This window comes from Camponotus floridanus, unplaced genomic scaffold (assembly GCF_003227725.1).
Source record: "Camponotus floridanus strain SB8 unplaced genomic scaffold, Cflo_v7.5 scaffold111, whole genome shotgun sequence".
NCBI classification, from domain to species: domain Eukaryota; kingdom Metazoa; phylum Arthropoda; class Insecta; order Hymenoptera; family Formicidae; genus Camponotus; species Camponotus floridanus.
The window spans coordinates 56,339-84,306 of record NW_020229228.1 but is presented as its reverse complement, the minus strand read 5'-3'; the positions used below and the strand labels follow the sequence as shown (position 1 = coordinate 84,306).

Below are 27,968 nucleotides of genomic sequence, written 5' to 3'. Positions count from 1 at the left end.
CTTTTAATTGGTCACTTGAGACAAAGTAAAATTGACGCTAATTACGCTTGCGATATAGACGTCTATACAATCGATATTTCTGTATCGAATTCTTTTAATTACCTATTTCATAATTTTCTACCTTTTTTTAGCATTATACTTACTTAATTATATTTTTGCCATTACTTACACATCTTGTACAAGACATGGTATCATTGAAATAATTAATTCGATTTGTTTAACGTTTAAGTCGGTTATTCCACCTTAATAGTTACTTGAAGATGGTTTAAGTAATTCCAAATAATATGCCTGTATTTTTTTACGGGCGACCACACAACTTTCTCTATTACCTTCCTACTTTAGTCCTAAAGATTGCCTAGTTTTTTCGCCACGATCGCGCAACTTCTAATTCTCTTGATCTTAGCTCATCCATTTGGGTTTGCCATGTTCGTTCACACCGCCCATCTAATCAGTTAGAAGGCACGAAAAATCTAGAGAATAAAAAATAAGATATAATAATGAGAATATTTCGCAAAAATTGAAATATGCTGTTATAAGAGAATAAACCGACTCTTTTATACGGGATATTTCAAAATTAAACGATTAAACTTCGTCAGTATGTTCCATGAACAGAAATAAAATAATGTTATATAATTATATAGATCCCGAAACGCTTCATTAAAACGTTATAATAACGAGGATATCAAATATGAATAGCTGTGTAAGAATAGGTCGGCGATATTTATCTAAGAAGGACCAATTGTTCAGCCAAGATCACCATCTTACATCGGTAGTATTTTATCCGTGAGGAAATGTGTGAAAACGATAGTATACCATACAAGAGTTGATTCGCAGCAAGAACTGATAAACAGATTCAGTGATGCATTCATTAAACTAAAGCAAGATAGATATAAAATTCGTAGGATATTAAATTCAATGATGTCAGTCTTGCATTAGAAATGAAGGTATTTCGAAATGGAAAATTAAAACTTATTTTTATATATATTTTTTATAATGATAATAAAATTTCCGTGTGTACTTATACGTGTATATTACATAACATCTCATAGAACATGGACAAATGTTTGATCGTTCACAATTTTGAAAAAAAAAAAAAACCTTATATATAAAATTATTAACTTATTAAAATTATTATCGAATTATATCAAATCAGACGTTAGCGGATCTATTTATTATCAGAAGACGATTACGTGTTCTATGAGCAATTGAAACTAGCGGAATGCGGCAGTTTGATCCGACAGTCGCGGTTAAGTCGCTACCTGTCTGGTGCAGGGGATGTCGCGGAGGGATTGATGCTCAACCCCGAGACGCAGTTCGCCAGTTTCGGGATCGTGACGACGATCCCGCTGGTTGATCAACCGGCCCTGAATGTCGGACGACCGCTTCGCTCTTCGGCTGCGCCGCGCCGGTGGGGATGGAGATCCTGGCGGCATGAGATTCGCGCGCCCCACGGGCGACTCGTCAGTATCGTGCCGCGACTCCCTCGCGACGAGAGAGCGTCCGCTTCAAGTTCCTCGGCTCTTCTCGCTGTTAACGCGCGCTTTCTCTCTCTCCTTCTCTCTCTCTCTCTCTTTCCTTCTTCCGTCCCTCTCTTTATTTGCCACTTTCTTCGCTCGCGAATTCGCGAACGAGATTCGCGCGACGCTCGCTCGCGCGAGTGTGCGACGACGTGCGTTTTCCCTTCGATCCCCCGGTATCGGAGCCGGTCGCGTGTGTGCTACGATTTTTGGAGATTTCGGGATTCCGCGGGATCCCGAGGATCCAGTGATAGTGTTGTCACCATCGACGATCGTTCTCGGATCCTCACGCGGGGTTTAACACCAGGTATGAGATCGTCGTATATACGCGTATTGTTTTCAATTGAATCTCTCTGGATATACGTTTCATTGAAAACGTGCCGTTGTCATTGATAGTTTATTTTTTTTTTTTATTTCAAAAACTTCACATAGCGATACCCGTATATGTATTTGTATTACATTTATACTCACGTACATATTTTAAATTGCTGGAAATATTCCCTCTTGAAATACAAAAATCAAGAAATACGAAAATTAATTGAAATCGGTAAAAATAAATGTAAAGTTATTAATGTATTTAATTATTATAGTATTTATATACATTGCAGATTTTTTGCAATTAATCTTTTCGCAAAAAGTTTTAACTTTTTGTAAAGAAAGTCGAATTTACGAACAGCATGCAACATATATATATGTTATCATTATCACATTATATTCGATATCATGTGAAAATTTGAATATTGATGAAAGTACGATTTTTTATCTGAACCAAATACTTTATTGATTTGTTCGCTGTTATTATTTATCGCAAAAAGAGATCGAAAAAGCGGTTCTATCTTTAAAGTGACACACCATTTTTAAAGGAAAAGATTTCGCGTCCGAAGCAGCTGATTGCGAAACTTTAAATACCGCGTTTGTACGAAAAAATGTGGCAGTAAATTTAACCAAAATTTTAAAAAATGCACTTGACACGAGAATTTTCTGCTGCGTTTAACTGAAGGGTCATCGTCAAGGCAGAGTATTTTCATAGTCAGAGATGTAACGCGAACTGACGCGGATCGATGAAGCATTAGAAAAACGAAATATTTAACAAGAGTTAATCCGCTAAACTTTTTGATTCGAGCAAATTTTATTTTTAGCAATTTGGATATTTTTGACATTAAATTTTTTCTCAGCGAAAGACGCAAAAAGTATATTTCTGTGCTATTTATTTTATTATTAATTAAATGCGAGATGCACTTTTGATATTGCGTTGTTTTTATGAAATAAAAATAACTTCGGCTATATTTTTTAAAATATTTCTTGTAGGTAAAATGATAGTTTTTGCACAAAATCTCGTAAATGCGAATGCGAGCGGAAAATACATAAATGGAAATTTAATGCAAAACTTTTACCATGCGAAGCTACGATTCTGGTAATTAACTTCCACATCACATGAAAGAGATTTTAATTGAGAATTATGTTGTTGTATGCCGACAATTGTTGTATAATTTCATCGAGTGCTCTTCAACGTTTTACCGCTTAATTACGTTTTACTCTAACTTTTGCCGAGGCTTATAAACGTATCAGCGGGTATTCCTGTTGAATCGAACAAACTTTGGCGCGTTTCCACGCGTCTCCCCACACACACACACACAAACCCCTTTTATTATTCTCGTCGACACCAGGAAAGACGTAGTTTTTCAAACGTGCATTTAAATAACGGCCAACCCTGCGGTCTGACCTCAGGAAGAACATTTATCATGTAACAATTTTTTTTCTATCTCCATCAGATTATTTCCTGTCGTTAATCTTTGCAATATTGTTAAGTATAATAAAGGTAGATGATAGATTATTCAGATTTTGCAATTTGATACGCGCAGATTGTAAGCTTAAGCAAATCGAAAGTTAAGAAATATATTCGAAAGTTACATATTATTAAAAATTAATAATATCATTAAATTATAAAAAATTAAAATATAAAAAATTAAAAAAAATAATACTCGAGAATCATTTTAAATTGCAAAGTGCATTATGTATAATGAATTAATCAACTTAGGAATTTAATTAGATAGTACGAATTTAATTAGAAGTATTCAAGTGTTATTTGTAATATTCGACATCTAACATTTCTCTGAAATACGAGGGAAAATGTCGGGGAAAACTCTCGAATATCGCGGTGTATCGCAAACTAAAATTAAGGGAACGCAATGTGAAGTACGTCAATGCTTTGTACGTACATACGTACATAAGAGCCTCGATATGTACCGTACTCGGAATATCATTACCCGTTTGGAAGTCGTCGTCGACTCAGTGGAAGATTATTTACTGCAAAGGTAGCTGCGCGATGCGAGGGAAATTTCGCTGCTCCATTATCGTACGAACAGCCTGACAGATCCTTCCAAAAGTCCTTAGTATTCGCTTTGCCGCCGAACTTTGTGCTTAAGTTGGATACAATGTTCAATTTGCTATAAACGCAATGCTTGTGCTTTTCCCTTATTAATCGCATGAAACAATATTAATTGGATTTACGTTAGAATCGTACGAGAGTTTACATTTTCCACTTTGTGTTAAATTGCTATAATTATCTGATACTTTATTAATTGTGGCGCGCTACGCGTTTACAATTGACAGGTCAAGATCTCTATTCTTCAACAGACGGAATATAATATACAGGTACACAATAACGTGGAAGGTAGCTGCGATGTTAGAAATTTCACTCCCTTATTATCGAGGTTCTTACATACGTACGAAGCAAATCCAATTTGTGTGCGCGAGCATGTCGACAAGTTCGCCTCTGATAGCTCTTAACTTTATCCTCCAGATTCGCTAAAGGATGAATGAACTCTGCATTCTGTTGTTGACGTCGCATTCAAAAATATTTTTGTACATTTTCGCGACGTTATATTACTTATATGTTTCAAAGTTAAATTTTGATTTCTTTTATTAAAAAAAAAATATTTTATTTTATATTAAAAAACCTGGAAAATTTTATTTAATAAAATATGAGAGACACGATTAATGAACAGTATATAAAGTTTATGTAACAGATATAATAGATATAATAGATATAATAGATATACGTTATTATACATTTTGCATTGCGATACATAAATAGGTCTAATTAGAACCCCGGAGCTTTGATTATGAAAATAAACCCCTTGCTCAATTTGATGTCGAACACACAACACTAAAGCGGGACCCCCTCTCCCTCTTGCACCCCCTCTAGGTCGAACTCGTCGAGGTCGTCGTAATTAATTAATCTTGTCTGGCTAATTAATCCGCGCTCGTCGACCAGGTGAATGAGGCGCGCGTAATGCGAGGTCGGACAAAGTTAGATTGTTAAGCAATACGTCATAACGAAATATGTGTATAACCTATTTTTGCACGCAAACTTTTAGACACGCGAGGTGATTTCTGTGAAAATCTCGCCCGCTTCATTCCATCACGTTCCTCTCTTCTCTCTGTGTTCCTCCTCTTATTTCCCTTCACGTTTCGTCTCGGGCTAACAAAAACATGGCGCAAAAGAGAGTCTCACGCTGTGTGCCCAACATCAGGTGTAATTATACAGTGCGGGCGTAATCGCACGTCGTCCGAATACGCGAAGAACGTGAGCTCCTCTCGCACGAGTGATATTTTTTTTTTATTATTAAAGTAATCAAATTTTTTCGTCTCGTTAATTCCTGCTCGTGTCGATTCCAATGTTTCCATTATTTTGAGAACAAAAAAGCAGCTACGTTGGATTTACTTCACTTACACGTGAATTTCGAATCTTCATACACGTACACAAAATATGAATCTGTTATTTATTAATCATTTTAAACCGCTTGAATTGTTAATTATTTTAAACTGATGAAGTTACGTTTGGAAGCAAAAGCACCGTTTTGATAAAAGTTTAAAACTGCTAGTATCCATGAAACGTAAAGCGAAATTCATTTTGTAATTATTTCGCTAGATTTTTTGCTAATCCCGATCTTTCCTTTTAAAAGATACGTTAAGATAACATGTGTATACAATGAGTTCGCGTGGATTCAGACTTTTAAAATATGACATGTCCTATTTTCTAGGGTAACATGCAAAATGTTTCACTTCTTTATAATTATATTTTACGAATTATGGCTCTGCTAACTCTCACATCTATCCGAGAAACTTTTTGAAACTTACAAAGAATTACAAAGTTACCGAAATGAGGAGTGTTCTACGTAGAGATTTATATTTCGTCCTAAATTAAAATTATAGTTTATAATTAGTTATATATAAAATTATAGTTTAATCGCAAAAGAAAGAGAGAGAGAGAGAGAGAATGCAAAAGAATGTCAGCAAGTGTCCAAGTATCGTGGATCTGTAGTGTACAATTGTTTCTTTCATTTGTCTTTACATCTGTCATTTGATACAAGTAGTTTCCAATTATTATCTCTGATTAATCCTGACAACATCGATTCACTTGCCGCCAGTACGGCTCGGCTCCAGATTAGATCCGGATTACAGTGATTAGTCCCGGATTCGATTGTAACCTAGTTTCAAAGTATATGACATCTACAAAACTACAAATCCTGAAAGGGAGTTATAAGATAACACGATAAATCGATCGTTTAATCAGAAACAGCGAGAAATTGATTGTTCAGAGCTACGATTAATGCGATTAACGAATGAAAATAAATCTGCCGGATATCCATAACATCGATGATAAACCCCGCTTTTCTATATCGAAAGTATTATTCACGAGATATATATATATAACGATGAATCTAATACATCAATTTATTGGATTTTGTTTTAAAGCAAAAATGCGTTGTGACTCGAAATCACGAAAATTTCAAAAATGATGATAAATATGACAAATATGGCAAATGCATACGGTCATACTGTACATCATGAAATGACTTTTTAATGATGAAAATAATGTCCTATGGCGAAACGTGGCAATTAATTTCGCGATTTAATAATTCCTCTCTTTATATATGTATGTAGATTTTTAGTCGTGAATTTTTTTGCAATTTTAGATATAACTAGCGTTCATATGTTTCTATATTACAGTATTATGATGTTGGAATGATGATTACGAATATGCATTTGATGTAATTTAATATGTATTAGATGGATACTAATTCGGGTCACGGCGTAATGACGAGCACTGCATCGTTACATCGAGATTCGATGCATTTGGAGTGCATGCTTTCGCGCAGCGCGCATAATTTGCCTCGCCGAGTGACATTAATCGCGCGCAATGTAAATGCTCTTGTTTAGCATTACGTGTTAAGCTCGGTTTGTGACAGAATAACGGAATATTTGTTCGCAGGAAGATTTATTTAATAGCTTTGTGCGCGAGCTTTTTTCCTAGACCGATAATTGTGGTATGTGAGAAAAAAGAAAGAGAATCGATTTCCTCCCACATACATCCCTATCTTTTCTGGAGACTTGCCACGGCCCTATTTAGGGTCCATCCGGCACCGATATTTGGTACAGTGGGGATTTTATGTACTAGAAGGATTTTGGGGGATCGTGGTCACTCTACGGCGTTGTGTTCGTCGGTGGCGTTTCTTACAGAAGGCCAGTCGAAAGCCAGCGAATATCTCCACCGCACTTATTTGACGAGCGACCTTTTCAAGGATCCTCCATGGCAATCGGCGTTGCATCGAGATACCAACATCGCTCTGGAGTCGATTTAATTCGATCAAATGCGTAATTCTAGATCTTTTATGGAATTCATCTTGCATTTCAATTTCCTCGAAATTAGAGCTTTTTGTTAAAAAAAAAAAAAAATAGGGTAAATGCATAACCATGGACATACAAATTTAAATTATCGATAAATAATTTAAATATGAAAACTAAACTTTACTAATAGGATTAACTTTTATTGTAAACTAGGCTTAATCATAAGCTTGAATATCTGGTTTCACCGAAATTGGTGACATTGTCAATTCGTCTCTGTTTATAATTACATACAAATACATAGTCATTTACCGTTCAGTTAACTGATGTTTACAGTAAAATTTATTCTTTGATTATATTTTGTAAGTATTATTTTTTGACAATTATGTTACTTTATAATTATTTAAAGGATTTTTAAAAATAAAGAAATAGTGACCTTAAAATACACACTGTAAGATTCTTTATATTGTTAATATTGTTTCATATATTATATTATTTTCATATATTATTTCATATATTATTTTAAACAATTTATTTTATTTAAATCATACAATGTCCGATATTAGACAGAAAATTGAAAATTATCTAAACTTGAGCAACCGAATTAAAGAAACAGAAAGATAGGGATGTATGTGGGAGGAGATCGGACGTTTCTTTACGCCCATTTGATTAACGAGCGATAGAATTCATCTGTGAAAATATGTGAGGCGCAAGTGGCTGAATCGGGAATCGAACCCAAGTTTTTCGCTTTCCGAGCAACTGCTCTAGATTACTGAACTATTTAGACCTCACACCTAATGCTGCTTTTTAACACAATGATATGCGACTTCAGAGCGATGTTGATATCTTACTCGGATGCAATGCCGATTGCCATGGAGGATCCTTGAAAAGGTCGCTGATCATAAGTTAAAAAAAGAAAGAGAATCTTATAATCAATGTGGAAATTAAAATTTATAAAATTTGAAACAGCATTTCGTAATTAATAATAAGTCAAACTCTAAATTTACGAGTTTTGTGGAAAATGTCGGTGTATCAACGTTTTAATAGGTTTTGAACAGAAGCTTATAAAGTTGTTCATCAAATTAATGCATTTCGAGTAAATTTATGTCGATATTACAAATTTCCATTAAATAGTAATAAAGCTCTCTTAATTAATAAACTAAAATGATTAAGACAGGCATAGAGAGCTGAAGATCATTATTAGTCGCGAATTATACAGATTAAATATCATTCACCGTTAAGGAAATTAATAGTAAACATTAATAGGTTCAAATTTAATAATACATAGATGTTTAGACAATTTAAGAGCGGATGTTTCGACTTATATTTAAATCATCTTCAGCGCATGTTAATTCTCGGAAAGTAAGCAGATGCTGTACGTAGTAAACATATATAATGAATTTCAAATCGCAGTAAAACGGAAGAGAGATCTTACGGTTATATCCAAGGATGAAACAAACCTTACAAGTTTAGGTTAATAGGCCTAAATTTTGTGTGGTTCTAATGGACGTTTGTCAAACCGCAGATCAAAAAAGATGACTTAAATATAAGTCGAAACGTCCGCTCTTAAATTGTCTAAACATCAATGTATTATTAAATTTGAAGTTTCAACCTATTAATGTTTACTATTAATTTCCTTAACGGTGAATGATATTTAATCTGTATAATTCGCGACTAATAATGATCTTCAGCTCTCTACGCCTGTCATAATCATTTTAGTTTACAAATTTCCAGTTTGATAAATAAATTACGCAGGTATCACATATACCTTTGTTTATTGTATCTCTCTGTCTACAGAGCATGCATTTTATTTATTTATAATCCAGCGAATCATGAAATTCCTGCAGCTTGGAATAGTACATTCCCGCAACGATGTTTATTGTCGAACTTTGCAAACCAAAGAAAAAAAAAATAGCGGATAAAGTTTGTTTGTCAACACAAAATAACTACCGTGCAATGCGGCGGCGAATAATATTGATGTCAGTATCGATATGATCGCACATATCGCGATATCGAAGCAAATACGGAATCCACAGCATGCTCTCTACTCCTATTAGATCAATAACTTTGAACATTCAGCGGCATATACCCTCATCGGCACACAGCTGTCGATCGATTCCGACTTCGTACTGTCGTATCGTCATCCGAATACACGAGATTCAAAGACTGCGGAAAAATAATAACGGCGGACTTTTGTTTTCAGTTCCAACGTTTTTCATTTTGCAATTTTTCTAATAAAGACAAAAATTTTTGTTTGTAGGCAAGATATGGAGTTAAGTCGTATAAGATATTCCAAAAAGCTATGAGACCTTTTTCAATTAAAAATTGCGTACTTTTCTCTAGCAAACTTCTAGTCTTTTTTTTAATTTTCATAAAATGTTTCATTATTAAATGTTTAAAGTAAATTATTTCAAATAAAATAGATATTGTGATAATTAGTCTTTGAACAGAATTTCTATTAAAGTCAATTAAAAATTAGCGAACATCAGTTTATTTTTTTTTGCTCGTTTATATTTCTAAACTGAATAGATTTTAATATATTCGTTTAACAATTTTTCGATTTTTGTTTATTTAAAAATGCATATAGTATATTTTTAAAATAAAATCTTTGCTTATACAATTATTATTCAATAATAGGATATTTGATATTCCGAACAAGTATTTCAAAGGTTTCCGAGCATCTGACCCGTAAATTGAATATTGTTGTAAATATTTGAATTGAAATCAGAGTCGACTACAATAGCGCCGTTTTTTTTCTTTTTAACTATTTCGGAAAATTTTTTATATCACAAGAGAGAGAAATTGAATATATATTAATTTAATTTGAAAACTTTTTTCAAAATATAAGTTACGCATACAAAAAAACACACACACACACGTAAATGTATATGTAAATATATTATAATAACTTTGATTTATGTCAGCAAATAATCTATAAATATTAAAAATTGTATTTTTAAAACTACGATTGATTAAAAATTCAGAAGATTCTCCGAGCATTCTCAAGTAGCTAAGAAAATTTGATTTTAAATAAAATATCATGTAAACTCTATCTCCCTCTGAAGAATTTTAATTGGACATTACCAAGATGTTTGCTTCTGAAATTTGGAAGATACCATTTAAGTTAGAAAAAGTTGACTAATCTATCTTAATAATTTAATTAATAATTTAGCATTCAACTCTTGTTATAAACATATATACTAATCATATATATAATAATATATAACATATATAATAATGTATAATAATATAATAATATATAATAACATATATAATAATCACTATTTTGTCGCGCTTTTAAATGCACGTGATTATTTCGAGAGGAAATAAAGGAGGAAGGATATTATCATAAAGAACCGAAAGGAATTATATCCGTGACGTCCACGTCAAAGCGATTACATTTTATCGATAACAGGATTCGCGTCGAGTCGCGGCTCGTCCGTGGCGAAGTGGTAGCGGGGAGATACCACTTTGATGTGGAAACTGGCCGGACGTCGCTAGTAGTATAGCCAGAAAGCGGGCGTCCGGCGATCGTTTATCGCATTAGCGAACGGTCCACGTTCCGCGCGCTCGGTAAATTGGGAATTACGGCTATATCGAAACTTTGATGTAACTCTACCGTTGGCTCCAGCTCGAAGCCATTCCCCGGTTCAATTTAAGTACGAATACGCGCGCGATCGCCAAGATAACGCCCATCTACCGCGATTATTCAGTAGAGCAAACTCCCGGAAGACCGACGGACAACCAATACTCCGCGTATACATTTCCGTTTGCGTAATCATTTTTGTTTCAAATTATGATATATTCATACTATAATATATCAATATTCAATTATTATTTCCCGCTGCGATAAAATAGGATTCGAAGCAGACAAGAAAATTATCGCATGTAAAAGATGTACTTTTATTTATAATGTCTCCATGATATTTTCCTTTTTAATATTTATAACGAGTAGTTTTTCAATTATTAACTTAACTTATTCATATCAGAATTTAAATTGGATTTTAGAAAATAATTTGTCATTGAAATATTTTATGAAGGATTTATTTAGGAGGAAGAAATTAATCTAGAATTATTAAGAAAATATTCATAATATAATGCATTGATATAAATTAAATATATCGATTTTTAAGAATAAAATGATAGAATACATGGAGAGAAATGGAAGTGATCTATTTACTTTGGATGTATATGTCTCTTTCCTCATACTTCGCTCCATCAATCTCTCTCAGTTAATCCTAAAATCCTGAAATAATTATCGCATTAGCATTACAAAGGAAAGAGAAGATACGTATACGTTTTAAATTAAGATGCCTAGGTTTGCTTCGTTATCTAGCCGCCTTTGTTCCGACATCAGGCTTCCCTCCCGAACGACTATCAGAAACGTGAAACTCATTCTCGTTGTGCCCTAGAGAATCCTCCAGGCCACTGTCGCGTTAATTAAGTACATAGTGTAGTGTGACTCGCTTAAGACGTCGTCACAAGCTGAATCCGAAACTATTTTGAAATGCAGAAATCAAAATCAAGAAATAAGTGATGTCAAATATTTGTTTAAAAATAAATTAATCTAAAATTTCTAGTATATATACATATATATAAGATCTTTAATTAATCTATCGCGAATCCGAGAGTGAAAAACTTGTCGAAGTTAAATTAAGTTACAAGCAAATAGTTAAAAGACAATTAATGGGACATAAGTAAATTAAGAGCCAAGGAGATTAGAATGCAAATTAGTTGCGGAATTTTTTTCTCGTTATATAGGATCTTTCAGATCTATCGGCGTATTTCTTTTCGTACATCAGTATTTTAACAAATTCAAAATCAATTCTCAATGAGAGTATGCTTACTTTTTGCGCATAATATTACATTAGCATAAAATTACACGCATAATGGGGATAATAATGAGAGCAAAAAATCGATGATAAGTGTTATCGCCAATCAATCGCAAGTCACCTCTGTCACATTTTTAATAAAGTTTCTTGGAAGAATTCTGTTGCGAAAGGAGATTTCTTTTTAGAATTTTATTTGCGTAATTTGATGACGTTTAATTTACCGTTAAACTTTAAAAGGGGTGTGTAAAAAAGTCCCTCGAGGTTATACATTGTGAATAGCCGAGTGTACTAAAAGGAAATCGTTGTTGATCTCGAGATTTCCCAAAGCTCTCTGTCGTGGATTATGAGCTTTTGAACTTGAATAATTCAATCCAAAAGAATAATTCGATTTTATTATAAAAGAAAGAGAATAATATTGTTTTGGAAAAAAATATTACAGCGATGTAGCTCAATCTATTACGGTAATATATTTATTTATTATTTAGTTACCAAGTCATCTGACAAATTGATTCGTACCTAAAATCTATTGCAGAATAATCATATTTTAAAGATATTTATATAATCATATTTTTGTAAACACAATTAAGAAAACTATGTTTTTTAAATATATATATTAAATATATTAAATATATTAGAATATTATTTTAATCGTTTAATTAGGAGGATTTATATTTAAAAAAAAGATAAATATTTAATATTCACTTTGTTAGAATTATATCAACCTCAAAAATATACAATAGCTTTACAAATTCCGACATTGACGAAAACCACTATGACAGTCAACAAGTTTAAGGCGGTTTTAGTTTGCGAGAGACTGCGTCGAGAGATCAATAGGCGGCATGTCAAAAGTTGACGTGGAGGGAATTGTAGCCAGCGGGTTTGAAAGGGTTAAGCTTCCCTATTATGGTATACGATACCGTCATGTTACGTGCGTGCGAATGGAACGAAATCAGGGGGGTGACGCGTTGAAACTCGCGGCAGCTGATTAGGCGGCGAATTTTTCGAGGTGCGAATGCGCGAGCGCGTGGGAAAGAAAGTCCTTTATTTCGCCGAGAAAGCGGGAAGGCCGTATCATTATGTGCGATTATGGCACGTTGTCTGCCGCATGTTGACGTCTCCCATTATCATTTCTCCTTGTTTTAGTTGGATCGGTGCACGAAGCTGCGTCTCGTTACACGCACGAGAACGCATAAGCAAGCGCCACGCTATCTAAGGAAATTATTACGCAATCGTGCCTTTTTTCTTCTCTCCACGGATTAGATGAATCAACGCGTCGATTAAATTCAATTTAGCGTCGATCGTTATATCGGTGAATCGATATCGCTTCACCTAAAATACAGCCAGCTAACTAATTAATTATTAATTCGTTACTTTGCGGAAAGCGTAGAGACCGCGTTGCAAAATGTGCGGCTGCGGAAATTAGGTCGCAGGATTAAACTTTGGACCTCGTGTCCTAGCCGCATGTTAAATGTAGCCGTTTTCCCATCTCCACTAGTGTTGTCACTAAACGTTGCCTCTCGTACCAGACGAATAACATTCGAAATCAGGAAACTACGTTAGTAGAGAAATGCATAAATGCATTATGTATCGACGAAGCTTTACTTTCGCAATATTAGTCTAAAAAATTTAGTGGCGAATGATAATTTTATCTTGTGGCGACACACATAGGAATGAAAATTTCCATACGTGTAGAGATAACAAATACAATTTCGAAATTGATTACGTTTAGCGAAAAATGGAGCGTGAATAGAGAGAAAAAAGTTAGATTATATCGCACGATTAAAACAACACGATTGCGCCATCTTTTAAAATTATTTGATTTCACAATTTTCTATAAGAAGTATATCACTCAATAATGGTTATCGAAAACGCAAGAAAAACGTATAATAAAGAAAGCTTTTATTTTATGACTGTATAATTTAATTTCTCAAGATGGTGAAATGGTGGAAAACCATGTTGGAAAACAGAGAAACGAAATATTTTAGCATAATTGCTATGACGCGAAAATATGTAACTGTCATATCGCAAAATGAATTTCACTGTGGTAATTATATCTACACACATGCTAATCTTTTAGCGTATTAACGTTGATATAATTAACGTTACTGAACGTTATAATATAACGTAGAACATTATTATACATACACACACACACACACACACACACACACACACACACACACACACACACACACACACACACACACACTCTCTCTTTCTCTCTCTCTTTTCCTGTTTTATCTTCATATATAATAAGTTAATTTGTTTAATATTTAAATATTTTATAAATATATAATCTCACACAATTTAAAATTTATTATTTAAATTTATTCTATAAAATACGGGAATATATTCTTCCTTTTTATGATCAAAGAAGCGATATTCGACATCATAATTGCAAGCACAGAACTATTCAAAGCGTTACTATCGTCACAAACACAACGATCGTCTTCCCATTCAGGAAAGAGATCTCATCTCTATTGAATAATATAATAATTTCAGAGATGATATCTGTCTTTTCGTTCTATTGATGCGAATTTTTTTCCAAAGGTAAAACTTTCATAATTTCTTTGTAAGACGGTATTTCGAAAAATTTTGTGGCGCGGCCTTCCACCGTCTTTGCAGCGATTGCGTCATTTCCCTTAATTCAAAACATGAGATTACACGAGTCCTCCGCAGCTTGCGACACGGTGACTCAATATGAGAAAATGTAATACCCTGAGAGCGAAAATTGGCAGTTCGAAAAACAACGATCTTTAGACTCGCGTGAATGGCGTTCACATCAGAATGTGAATGGCAGCGCACGCGTTCGAAAAATTTGCGACACACAAGACGCTGATATTTGCATTAAAGCCACTTAGAATACTTTACGCTGATGCGACTAATTAGAGAAAATCCTTACATTGAGAAGAATGAATTATTTTCACTTTGCCAGAAATGTGAAATGCTGATGAATTTAGATAGCGGTACGAAAGTCCAATATTTGACGCATAAATGATACTCACGAAATCGGATTTTGCAGCAGCTCTGAATATTTTATTTCTACATTTCCAGTTGGCAAAGTGACCCACAAAAAACAAGCGTATAACGGGGAGAGATGGGAAAACGAGAGATAGATTTTCTCATAATTATGGCATTTTTTCATACGAGGAAATTGCAGTTTGATACTATCGCATTTCGCCATTTCGGACTTGATTACGAGAATGACTCTTTGATTGAATTGCGGTATCGAAGTATCACCGAAAAATAATACGCGTCATTTTCATTCAGCGAATATAAAATCCGCACGTAGAATCTTTAATCCACGTACCGTAATTTAATATCTTTACAATATTAATAATACGTTGTTTCAAATATTTTCATTTCCAAGATACCTGAGAAAACATTTTCAAACAAAAGAGAAAGCTTCCTCGAAAAAAATACACGCATTGTTTGCTTGACAAGAGTCCGATATCTCGATATTACATTTACAAAATCGATCGGCCAATAATTATTGTGTTTGACAGGAACGTGTTTTCCCCTCAAAATCACCGTATAACTATATCCTCATCCTATTGAGGAGAATGTAAAGAGAGGCGAGGCGAGGCGAGACGCGCATGGAACGGGGGAGAGTGCTGGCATTTGCATAATATGGGAATCGCTCCTGAGGCCAAGCCATTGTTCCGAGCGTCTATGCGCGGTGGTGTAGTATGTGAGAAGATTCGACGAGCGGAAGAACATCCGAATACGTAACCCGGCGATAATAATTACGTTCCTGTTCCACGTAGCGCGCGGTTGCTGCTTGGGCAACGCTCTCTTCCTTTCTCCCACACCGAATTGGTGGTTGCTTCGGAGGGATGGGAGGGGAGGGGGAGATTCGCCCGGTACTCTACTTGTTTGAAGACCTCGTTTCGCCACCGATTGATCCGGCGATCTGAGAAAGAGAGCCGCGGAAAAAGAGCGACGAGGGAAGGGGAAAGGGAGATCGAGAAAGATCCCTCTCAGGCGGCAAAGAACGGGAAAGTGATTCGTTTTGACAAGGATCCCAGCCAACCGAAGACAAACACTCCGGTTTCGTTAGCTCTTCGGACGATCATTCATGAACATCAACTGCATCGACTGGAACTTGCACGAATTTAATGTGAAATTTGATCAATATTTTACGGAATGTTTTGAGAGAAACTTTTTTTCGATCGATTATTCGATGAATTTTGGGGTCGATATTTTTTTAATCAAAGGGAGAACTTTTATTTCTATTGCAAGCGTTATTTGCCATCGTTAATGTATGTTAATGAATGTAATGACAATATCGGGCTCTGATTCGATAAATTTATTATTTCCATTTTTTCAATTTTAAACATTCAGAATCATTATACATGATTAATGATATTTAAATAATATTCATGCACGTATAATTTTCATTTGCTTCATTTTGCATTTACACAGAAACGTTAGGTACACATATCTTTGATAGTAATCTGTATATGTGCATACCTAGATGCGAGATGCTTAGATATGCGAGTCAAGATACATCATCTCTACCGAATCTGACAAGCTGTATCAGTATTAGTTCGATGTTCTATGTTCTGCTGATCGTTGCTAATCGCAACTGATCATCTTGTGTTATTTAACACTGCGTGTACTGTGCATAGTTCATAAGATGATGACAACATGACTTCAACGAAAACGATTGAATCACGTTATTTCCATAGATTAAAATATCGTTAAGTTTTTACCATAAAATTTAAAGGGAAGATGTGTAATCTAAGAGTTCTTTCCATTATTTTGCTGTTGAAGCAAACAAGATTGTGCCATAATATATAATCGATAATATAATTACACGATATAAGAGGCAAATAATCTATTGAATTTTTCAGAGTGAAACTTAATCAGGTATTTAAATGTTAATTTTAAATAATAAAACGGCAACGCATTATCAAAACATTTTACATAACCCGAGATGTTTAAAAAAAATTCCACAAAAACTAATATCGCGAGAACTTCGCGATCTAATTTAACGTTTGAATTAATATTAATATTAGTCCGACTGATCTCTCGGGGGGCATTTGATATTCTAGTCACGCGCATCGCGCACGTAGATGCATCGCGGTCCGCGACATTTGCATGGGTTAATAACATAAGGTAACGTATAACACACGACGCGTCTCCATTAGCGATGCTAGCTACCGGTTGTAGACCATTAGTCGGGAGCTATCGAGATGGGGGAAATTAAAATACTGTTACGATTACGAGCTTAAAGGCGGGTCGTAAGCGGTGGCAGAAGGTCCGTGAACCCCAATTACAGTGACCGGTAGCGCGGTAACATAACGGCTCGTTACGAAAGCGCGCCGATGATTACGGAACGGGCCCGAGGGGGAGGCGCGAGGGATCCCATCGTGACTCGTTGCCCTCGTTGTTGGCTCAGGTGATTTCGGCTCCGATCTTTCGGCTGACCTTTCGCCGTATCATAATCGCGGGCGCGCAAATCGCGACTTTTTATGCTAATCCGCTCGCGACGCGAAGCGAATCTCGTAACAACGGACCCGGGTGTATCGGTCCGTAAGATCGGCGTCCTCCCAACGTCCGCGACAGGCTGAATTACACGGTACGCTTTCGTAAAATTCGGCGCGATAGTGCCTTATTGCCTTGAAACGAGGGGGGGGCATCACTTAAGGCTGGAGCGCGCGATTATCTTCTTTCTCGAACCAACGACGACCAAATGCCATGGCGATCCCAGTAAAGAAAATGCGGCAGTGCGACTTCTTCTTCGGGTCCTTTCGTGAGGAGGTATGGAGGAAGTAATCACCAGCGCTGATTGCGAAAAACCGCCGACCGACGCCAATCTCGTCCTTTTCACGGTTGCTTGCACGCCGCCATCCTCGTCTGCTTTTTCGCTGTGCATCATGTAGAACGGTAATCGATCATTTACACTGTATCGATTAACTCTCCCCCGTGGGATCGAGCTCCGAGTGAATTTCCCTCCGATAAAAATGTGTCGAATATAGAATTTAATACAGTATACATCTTCATCTTATTTCGACACTTTTTCGGAAATAAAATACCTCAGTTATTTAAAGTGCAATTTTTGAAAAGTTATTATTAATTGGAATATATAACATCAAAGAAATAATAATTAGTAAATTATTTATTGGTATTTTATAAAAAATATAATAAAGTCGCTGAAAAAGTGAATAAATAAACATATATTAAAGAAAATATTCCATGAAAACAAATGATTTTTTTCCTGTATATTTTTATATTTTTTTGAAGTATAATAACAAGACATTTTTAGTTATTAATGAATAAATTGCTATAAATTTGAATTAATTAAATTATTTTTACGGAATTTGTCAGTTACATTTGTTTGTATTTATTCAATGATATATTTCCGTATATTTACAGTAAAAACAAATTACAAGAGATCATACATCAAGCTTAAAAATTACTACTATAATTGCGAACTAGTAGACCTCTGTTATTAGTACTAATAATAGAGCAATTACCATTCTTTGCTTTAATTAAATTACTAATTCGATGGTTGTAGCTGTATGATTAGCATTGTTAAGCGATGTTACCGTATAATCAAATCATCATTACGTTATTTTCTTGTTTCGAATTTGTTTTTTAATAGTTAGGAATTTGGTTCAAATAAATAAATCAAAATTAAATCAAAATCGGCACATAAGAGCGGAAGTTGGAGCGCAGGGAAGAAACAACACTTCCTTCTTATTAATTGTTGATTTCAAACTAAAAGCTACAAAAATAACGAACATTTCGTATCGTCTTTTGAATTTGTTTTTCTTTCCTTACGCATAAATATTTTAACTCTTGCAAAAATTTAAACATAAAAATGTGTGCATCGCGATTTATTCACATTTATAACTATTACAATTTTATTTTTTTATCTTGGATCGGTTTCTTTTAATTAATCCTCCTTTTTGCTCTCGGGAAGCTATCGCGAGAGACTCGACGTGTAAAAATAAAAACGCGGGAGGCTGCTGTGACCTACCTGTATTCTTTCCCCATCGTTATTCAGCGCGGAAGACCAGATAGCGAGGATAAGCGAGCGAGTGCATTGCGTCGGAGAAACGCATGGACGAACTCAAGTGTAACCTCGTAAACACGGGAGAAATGTGCCGCGACAAAGAAGAGGAAGATCGTTCGAAAGTAACGCCACGCGGAAACGCCGGCGACGTAACAATTATCTCATCCGCGTCATTACTTTCTAAGTTTCTAATTAACAGCGGCGGCTCCGGCGGAGTATCACTTATTAGAGAGGTGTTAAGTACAGGAACGGCCGTCACGTGTGGAAATCACGAGGCACACCGTAATTGCATTTTGCTCGAGAAAAATCGCCTACGCGTTCGAAGGTTTGCGAGTATTTTCTCGGCAATTTCACATTCGACAATTTTCACTCGTTTTTATTTCATGTGTTTTTAGGATAAATACACGTTTACGAGTTTCCTAGTGTATCCTTCATGTTTATTATTGGATATATACAACGGAGATTATTTCCAACAGATTGTATTCACGTGTAAATCGTTTCTCGTTGAAAGCCAAAAACATATCGTCCGTATTTTTTTCTTTTACGAATTGGTGCTGTGTACAATTTAGAGCTGTGCGAAACAATATTCAGGTCCGAAATCGATGCGTGAAATCGGTTCGAGTTAATCCGAAACAATTGATTTCGAAATCGATGGCGTTACTCGATTTGCAACACTCCGGTAGAATTAATATCGAAGTCAGCGCATGTATTCGGTTTTGTTGCTATTAGTTAGATCGGATTAATTAATTCCGAAATAAGAGGCTGCTCCATCTATTCTCCATTATAAACTTCACTTAATAAAGTAATTTAAGTTACTGAAGAAGTTATGCATAAAATATCAAGATTATTATCTTGACGAAGTAAAGGAAAATAATACCGCAAATTTTCTAGATGTTTCCACAAATTAAAAATTGTTTCGGAAGAGCTTGACTTTTTCTTCAAATTTTTCGGTTTGTCTCGAACGTATTTTTCTCTGTCCTAGATATTCAAACCGCATCATTAAAATGTTGTGATATTGAAACTTGATGTTAAACTTTATACGTTTTTAGATTTTAATTTAATTCTCTATATTTCCAAGAGATTTCCAGGAGAAAGCGCATGACTTCTGAGACATTTTGCATTCACATGCAACTACATCCGTGCATTGCGTGCGCAACATTAAGCGCTTCATTAATGAGCAACGAAGTGCGACGCAGACTCGTAAATCGAGACAGAGCAGCAAATGTCGCACTTTCTCGACTGTTTGTGGACGCTTCTCGCCTCAATGTTCCTCGATAACTGGAGATCAAATTGTTCGCCAAAGTTACTAAAGAGTCTCTCTCTCTCTCTCCCTCATCATAGGAAGGCAAATGCAATCTCCGCTTCATAGTTGAGTTCAAACGCAAAGATCAAAACTGATACAATTATCGACATGTTGAACTCTCGATGTCGCGGAAAATGTGCCTTTACATTAATTGTGTGTGGCATTTCCACTGTCAGGAATAAACGTAGAGGCAATTTTCAGGTGTTTACCGCTTGAAATTTTCAATTCGCGGATATTATGCTGGGGTTACAAACGCCGTCAATGAGCAACGCAATTAGAGTGCCTATACGTGCGCTTAGAGCCCGAATGCTAATAGCGATTCCGAGCAACAGAGAGACGAATTAAAATAATAATCGGCCGTCTGCAAGAGTACCGTCGAGAATTCGAAATTCCAGACCGTCCCTAATGACGGCCCGGTCGCTCGTAGTCGTGACTGCGACAAATGGATTCCCCGCCTTGGCGAGAATCCTATCCGTCATCACCCCCGCTAATCGAGACATCACAACGTGAGATTACGCGAGATTATATGCGGTCGTCGATAATCTTTAATATTTCGAATTAAGTGCTTGCTCAACGTGACTTAGGGTGTCCCGCAGATTTCACTCTCTGCCTGAGAGACTGCTGTTAAGTGATTTTGCATGCCTCGCGATGAACGATTACGAATAGCGCATGCAAAATGTACTGTATACATATATAATAATATATTGCATAAGCACAACAATGATTTAAAACCTGGTAAAATTAGTCTAATTAAAACAAATAGTATATATCTTTCTCTCACGTTGTATATATAATTTTATTAAAATTGTGCAAAAATCGTACATCCTATGTAATTTAAATTTAAAAATATTATTATTCCGCACGCAATAGGCGGTAGTGTGTTCTTAAAAGTGGTAAAATGGAATGTGGAACAAATTAATATTTAAACAATGAATTGTTATTTTAAGTGACTTTGCGCGTAATTTCACATTTTGAGTTTCATAAAAAGAAGATACTTTTTCCATAACATACACTTTACATCTGGACAAACTGGAAGCAAAAAGGTCACATTAAAATCATGTATTGCGTGACTGAAAATACCTCAGTTTTCCTATTTTATACGAAATGCGTGTATTTGGTCGTTGTATTGCGCGCGTATTTGATAATACGATTGAAACGCAAAATTCATGCATTTTGTAGAATGAGTTTCGGAGGTATATTATTCTCTCGTATGTATATATTTCACGCAACGAGAGAGTAATTTTGAAGTTTTCCTCATCTGTCTGTATCTATTATATCCGAGGAGAGTGTGACCAAAAGCATGAAACACATAATGTTACGCATATATTCTCAGAATAATTTAACGCGTAATGTTTCAATTTCACGTTTTTCGATTCCATTCGTTTTTTCATTAATAATTAGTTAATTAAAATCTCATTAATAATTTAGCTATCGGAATTACGATCTTTGCACTCGATCACATAATCGGATTATTATCTTTTCATTAATTGCATACATTAGTATTTAATTACTAGAAATCATTTATTAATCTAATACGAGGCTCTCTTATATAAGAAGTATTCTCTCTGTCTTTTTCTCTCTATGCATATGTAGAGAGAGAGTGAGAAAGACATATTACTGTTACTAGCATAATTCAATAATATGATTAATGATCATAATATTATAAAATTTATCATTTTTATCATATCATACTTTTTATCGTGCAATATCGTGATTATTTTCATGACATTCCAGAACGAAATAATAATAATATTTGACAAATATGCGCGTTAATAGCTTTTCTAGACAATCGCTACAAACGAATCCCGCTTGTTTTCTACGAGCGAGATTTTTGTTGTTATTTTATCGATTAGGTGAATGAACGCACGAATGTCGAGCGTTTGCGCGAGAATGTTGACGAATGCATGTTTCGCAGTCTTGTAGAAAATGGCAATGATCTCATGCCGATATTTCATTTATTCGGTGAAATATGACTGGACTGCGAGTGCACGATATTGAGCCAAAGATACGAAAGTGTTTTTGCTCACGGCAAGGATCGTTCTCAAGGATGATCCCGCGCTCGTGCACGAGCTGGCTCGTCTATGAAAAGGTGAAAGTTGAGCGAAGCATCGTACTGGAGGGGTTTTTCATATTTAAAGGTCAACGCAACTGATGATCGACAATAACTGCGACGTTTCTTCCGCTTACGTGGCAATTTTATGTCAATTTCATCGCTACGTGACGATATCGAGACAAGAATATATATTTTGGAGGGACGTTGCAATTTTTTAATAAAACTACGAAGAAATCAATATCCACGCGCAGAATTAAATTATGCAATATTTCGAATAAAATAATAGTTTTAGGGAAAATCCAGCAAATTTTTAAAACTCTACTATTAATTACAACTTTATAAATTTGTTAATAAAGTTTACAAAAAAATCAATATCCGCGCGTAATGAAATTATGCGATATTTCGCAAATAAAACAATAGCATTAGAGAAAATCCAACTAATTTTTAATCCAAAGCTGCACGTTTGAAATTTCAGTTGTATTGTCAATTAAAAATGAAAGTTTCTTTTAAAAAAACCGATATTTTATAAAATTATTAATTATAATATTTTAAACATGTATTATGAATTACTACTTCATAATTATAGTTTATATTATAATAGAAGATGATTATATTACAAGTAAAAAGTTGATAGACGTTTGTTATGTCACATTTTTACTTTTTGTTATCTTAATTTCCCCAAAAATAACAATTATTATGTTGAACTTTTAGTTTAAAAATCAGATCCCTAATTTTAATAATTAATCTTAGCTCGTAATCTCTCCCGAGTTAGTCTGTCTCGCTAGAAAAGTATAACGTTAAAAAAATCCATTAATTTTTAATCTGAAGCCGCAAGTTTGAAGTCTCAGTTGTATGTATTGTTAATTAAAAGATTAAAGTCTCTTTCAAGCCTCTTTCGTATTTTAATATTAATCGCAACTTCGTGAGTTTCGATCGCGTATTATAATGGAAGATGATATATTGCGAATAAAAAATTGATAGAGTCGTTCATTACTTCAACATACTCCTCGCTTTCCCGAAATCTTGATAATTAGGATCCTTATTCTTAAAAAAATCAGATTCTCGATATTAATAGTTAATCTTAACTCGTAATCTCTCTTGATTCGATCGTTCGTTGCTTCATTATTGTGTTTGCAATTTTACACACAATGTATGCGAAAATTAATTATTGATAAGGGATATATGCGGGTGAAGAAAATCTCGGAAAACGATGCGTGAAAGCGAGACGTCGGGTCGTTCGACGACTTTAGAGACGGGCCTCGACGATTCTGTCGGCAATTGTGCATTTTTCACTTTCTTTCGTGCGAACGGGGTCCATTAATCGTCTGCCATATCCATTCACTGAAAAAGAGAGGGCCGGCTTAAAAGCGCCGCGAGAGCGCGTCCGCTTTTCCTCCCACATCTCGCGCGACTTTTCTCGCCGGAGCGCGGATTTTATAACAACGCATCTCCCGCTTGACTCTGACACTCTCGCACACATGTGGAGGGAAAGGGGAGCTTCTTGTTAATATCGAACGAAAGTAAAAACTTTCATTCGACGTTGAATGGCGGTCGGGCGCGCTTCCTAGGAAGAAGATCTGCGTTACGTATTCGATCGCGTATGTATGTAGCTTGTGGTACCCCAGTGAGGTCGCGACACTTTACGAGAGATACTTGGATAACGCTCTCACAACTTACTTTCAATATGTTTTCAGTGCATTCACATAGAGCGTTATTCTGTGGATGCTACTTACAAGTGTCCTTAAATAATGTTTGTAATAATTACAAGTGGCAAATTAATCCCGATTCTGATACACTGGCTGGCGAAATTAATCAAATTTTTCACAAATTCGAAGAAACTATTATTTATTAAAGATATATTATATTTTAGATATATATTTATATTTCTTCTTGATAATGTAGCTATAGAAATCTCTCTTTCAATCTTAAAAAGAGAGATTTCTATAGCTACATTATCAGGAAAAAATACAAATATACATATATCTAAAATATAATACATCTCTAATAAATAATACTCAACTTTTTTTCTCTCTCTATTATATTATAAACTTTTATAACGTTTTTATAAAAAACTATTTGATCAATTTTGCAAATAGTATTTTAAATCATATAGAACTAGAATGTCGATTTGACTAATGTATTTGAATTCATTTTATAATACAATATTCTTTAATTGAATAACATTGAAAAATATTAAATACGGGAAATATTTTCTAGTTTTAATATTTTTGTTGTTCTTTGATCATGTGCGTTTATAAGCTTTCTATTATTTAGTTAATTGATAACAGAAACGATAAATTGTGTATGAATATTTAAACATGAATGTGAACTTTAAGCACAATTTGATTCGACGAGCGTATCTATAACATAAAAGTTATTATCATTGAGAAAACGATACTGGAAATAACTAATCTTTTTTTATAAATACCTTATGGGAGCCATTTTTCTTTATAATCCCATAAGACTTTCTGGATAGTAGGTTGGAACAGAAATTGATCGGTTGTTGGCCTACATCTTCAATTTCCTTTTGTTCCTTAATGTGCAGGTTCTCGAATCTCTCTGGAGGTTTCCTGCTCAGAGAATTTGATTGATTTGCTACGATTTCCGTGGAATTTCAACGGAGTTCGGCGATGCCGACTAGAAGCTCTTCCCTAGAGTAGATATAGATATTTAAGGATCAAAAGAGAAGATTAGCTCTTGGTCTCGGTGAAAGTACGTCATTACGACGTTCATCGTGATCATTGGACTTTGCTTAAATTGCATTGGAAATAAGACGCCCATCTGTCGATTTCCACAGTAATTATGAGATCTCATCGTGACGAAAATTGTAGGCGGCGAAATCGTGATTGTGGTGACAAAAAGAGAGGAAAATTATTGGATAATTTTACATCCTACAATTCTCAACATTAATCACAAATTATTTCTGACAAATTTGAATGTCACTAAATTATATATTGCTTATCCATTCACTTTGAAACTAAATAAGAGATATCACGTTATGAGATATTTTAATATTTATTAATATTTCGTATATTAATAAATATTAAACCATTAAATATTTTATTAAACCACATTTATTATTATTATGTATTTTGCTTTTGCAAAATTATCATATTTAAGTCAATATTATTTATTTCTGGTAATGAATATTTGTTTTTTAACAAAGTTAAACAAAAATTTATTAAACTTGGATTGTGAAAAACAGGAAATATTGTTTTCGTTGTTTTTAAAATTAATTTTAATATGTACAAACATTACTAATATTTTACACACATACATACATATGTGTGTGTGTGCATACATAAATTATTAAATTTACTATCAGTTTTATTAATAAAATGACAAAAAAGTTATTTTATTTAAAAGCTTATTTAAATGAGTATTATTTATAGTAGATTAACCGCGATCACAATTTTTTCGATATTTTCTCGATATTTTAAATATTCTAATAATTTTTCTTCTCTTTACAGTCTCTTTAAAACCAAGTTTAATAAATGGAACAGAATTCATAATTTTAAAGCTGAGAATATTAATTAGTATTTTTTAAAACTCGTTTATTTTATTTCTCTTTATATAGCGTTGATAACGCAATATTGATAATTAAATTGATAATTAAATGTTGATAATTAAACACTGATAATTAAACATGCACAATTAAACTGAGATAATTAAATATTTCTGATAATATAATACACTATATTAATATTATAAAATAGAACATAATTACAATTCGAAATAACTCAAGAGAGGATTAGATTGAAAATTCCCTTAGTTTGATCTTTAGCAATCTACTTTTGTTGTTAAATTAATTTATATAATTTATGCAATTCACAAAAAGAAACCGTCTTATTACTATCCTTTAGCAAGTCAGTTAACAGAAGCCGAAATAGCTCAGTTGGGAGAGCGTTAGACTGAAGATCTAAATGTCCCTGGTTCGATCCCGGGTTTCGGCAGGTTACTTTTTTTGCACACTAGATAATTGACAGAAATGGAGACGGATTCGATCTTTATTTAAAAGAAAAACTATTTTATATTTCACTATATTTTTTATACATATAAATCTTTTTTTTTTGCGTTGTAAAAATTTTTTTATTTTTTCATATATTTTGTCATTTTTTCATATATTTCTTACTAATAAAAAATACTTTAATATATTAAATGATAATTTTGAAAAATTTACAATTCCGTATATAATTATTAAATTTGACATATACATTGGAGTTTTGAGCAAATTTATATGACAAAATTAATTATCGAGGAATAAATAATTACAGATATTTTCTCCGCTTTAATTAATTAATTTGCTAGATCTTTCAGCTAAATGTTAAGATCCTTAAGATCATGTTTAAATAAAATGGCTATTAATAAATTATTACGTATACGAATCAAGAGATTTCTCTTTGTGCTTGTATTCTCTTAATGCTTGTAAAGCCGTCGACCTAGCCCCAGGCGCCGATTGTATCATTCGCGTGAGCAAGGATGCGATTATATCGATAATAATGGTTCTCGATGCAGAAGTCAGCAACGCGTAATTCACGATTCAACGACCTGTTCATTGAGTCTGAATCGGTGAGCTGCGTATATGTTCGGTAACTAAATTATACGCGCAGATTGCAATTACACACATTCATTGCACGTTCACTTGCTTGTTGACGATGAGGCAAGATATTTGACGCGGCTGACACATGTCGCAATAGCCCCATTGTACGTTAGAAGTATTAACATTAAGCTTCTCTCACATTTAATAGATTATACAGAATATTTCAAAATCGGTGTGTCGCTTCTCTCACGATGTGTCTTTCACGAATCCTTCGGGAAAAGGATTTTTTTTCTCCATAACAGGGATGTGTCATGCACAAAAGTGTAAACACTTTTTGAATAAAACTAAAAATATAAATACACTCTACTTGAATAAAAATAAAAATACACTCTATAGTTTTTTTTTAATCTTTTCACAGTTTTATATCCTTTCACAGAGAATTATCTCTTTCAATAAATTACTGTTACAATGGAACATGGAATTCGTGTTTGGATTTCGATATGACCAAAGTAAATATTTGTTGCGAAATATTAATAGGTATGTTCATCAATCATTATCATGGACTATACAGCGTATATTACCTAACGCTGTATTGCATATTTATCGGTCATAATTATGTATACGCCCGTTCCAGATTCGAACTCTTCGATCTGGACCAGTTTCCTACGCGCACGCGTTTCCCTCTTGAAATTTCGACAACTGCCTTCTCTTATCTTGTTTATTACCTCATCGACCGACATAGACCGATATTGCTCACGGCATGAAACGCGCCGCTCTCCTAGAACAATTACCTTTTAATTAGATTTCTGTTTCGGAAACACCGAATATTTCACGAAGCTATTCTAAACATTGATGCAGTATTTTAGTGTCCATTTCATTTGACATTTTATTTGTAGAGAGAGAAATATTGTAACCGATTATTTCTATTAATTTGATTATATTAACATTCATTTCTTTTTTCATTCTGATTTAAGAAATTTTTGTTTCGAGAATACTTATCATTAATAAAATTTAAAATTTTGTTATCATAAAATAATATTATTATCGTCATAATATTATTATTGTAAT

The 27,968-nt window shown here is 34.1% G+C and overlaps 1 protein-coding gene and 1 non-coding gene across 4 annotated transcripts in view; both read left to right on the top strand.

Moving 5' to 3' along the window:
* The first annotated feature begins 1,456 nt into the window (after positions 1-1,456).
* Positions 1,457-27,968, top strand: part of LOC105248623 (putative GPI-anchored protein pfl2) — a 42,433-nt gene continuing 15,921 nt past the window's right edge. For all 3 annotated transcript variants that reach the window (XM_025414198.1, XM_025414197.1, XM_011253511.2), the window contains exon 1: positions 1,457-1,824. The gene's annotated coding sequence lies outside the window, so the exon portion shown is untranslated. The remainder of the gene's footprint in view (positions 1,825-27,968) is intronic.
* Trnaf-gaa lies at positions 26,241-26,313 on the top strand. The gene has a single exon. It is a non-coding gene; the product is annotated as a tRNA-Phe (tRNA).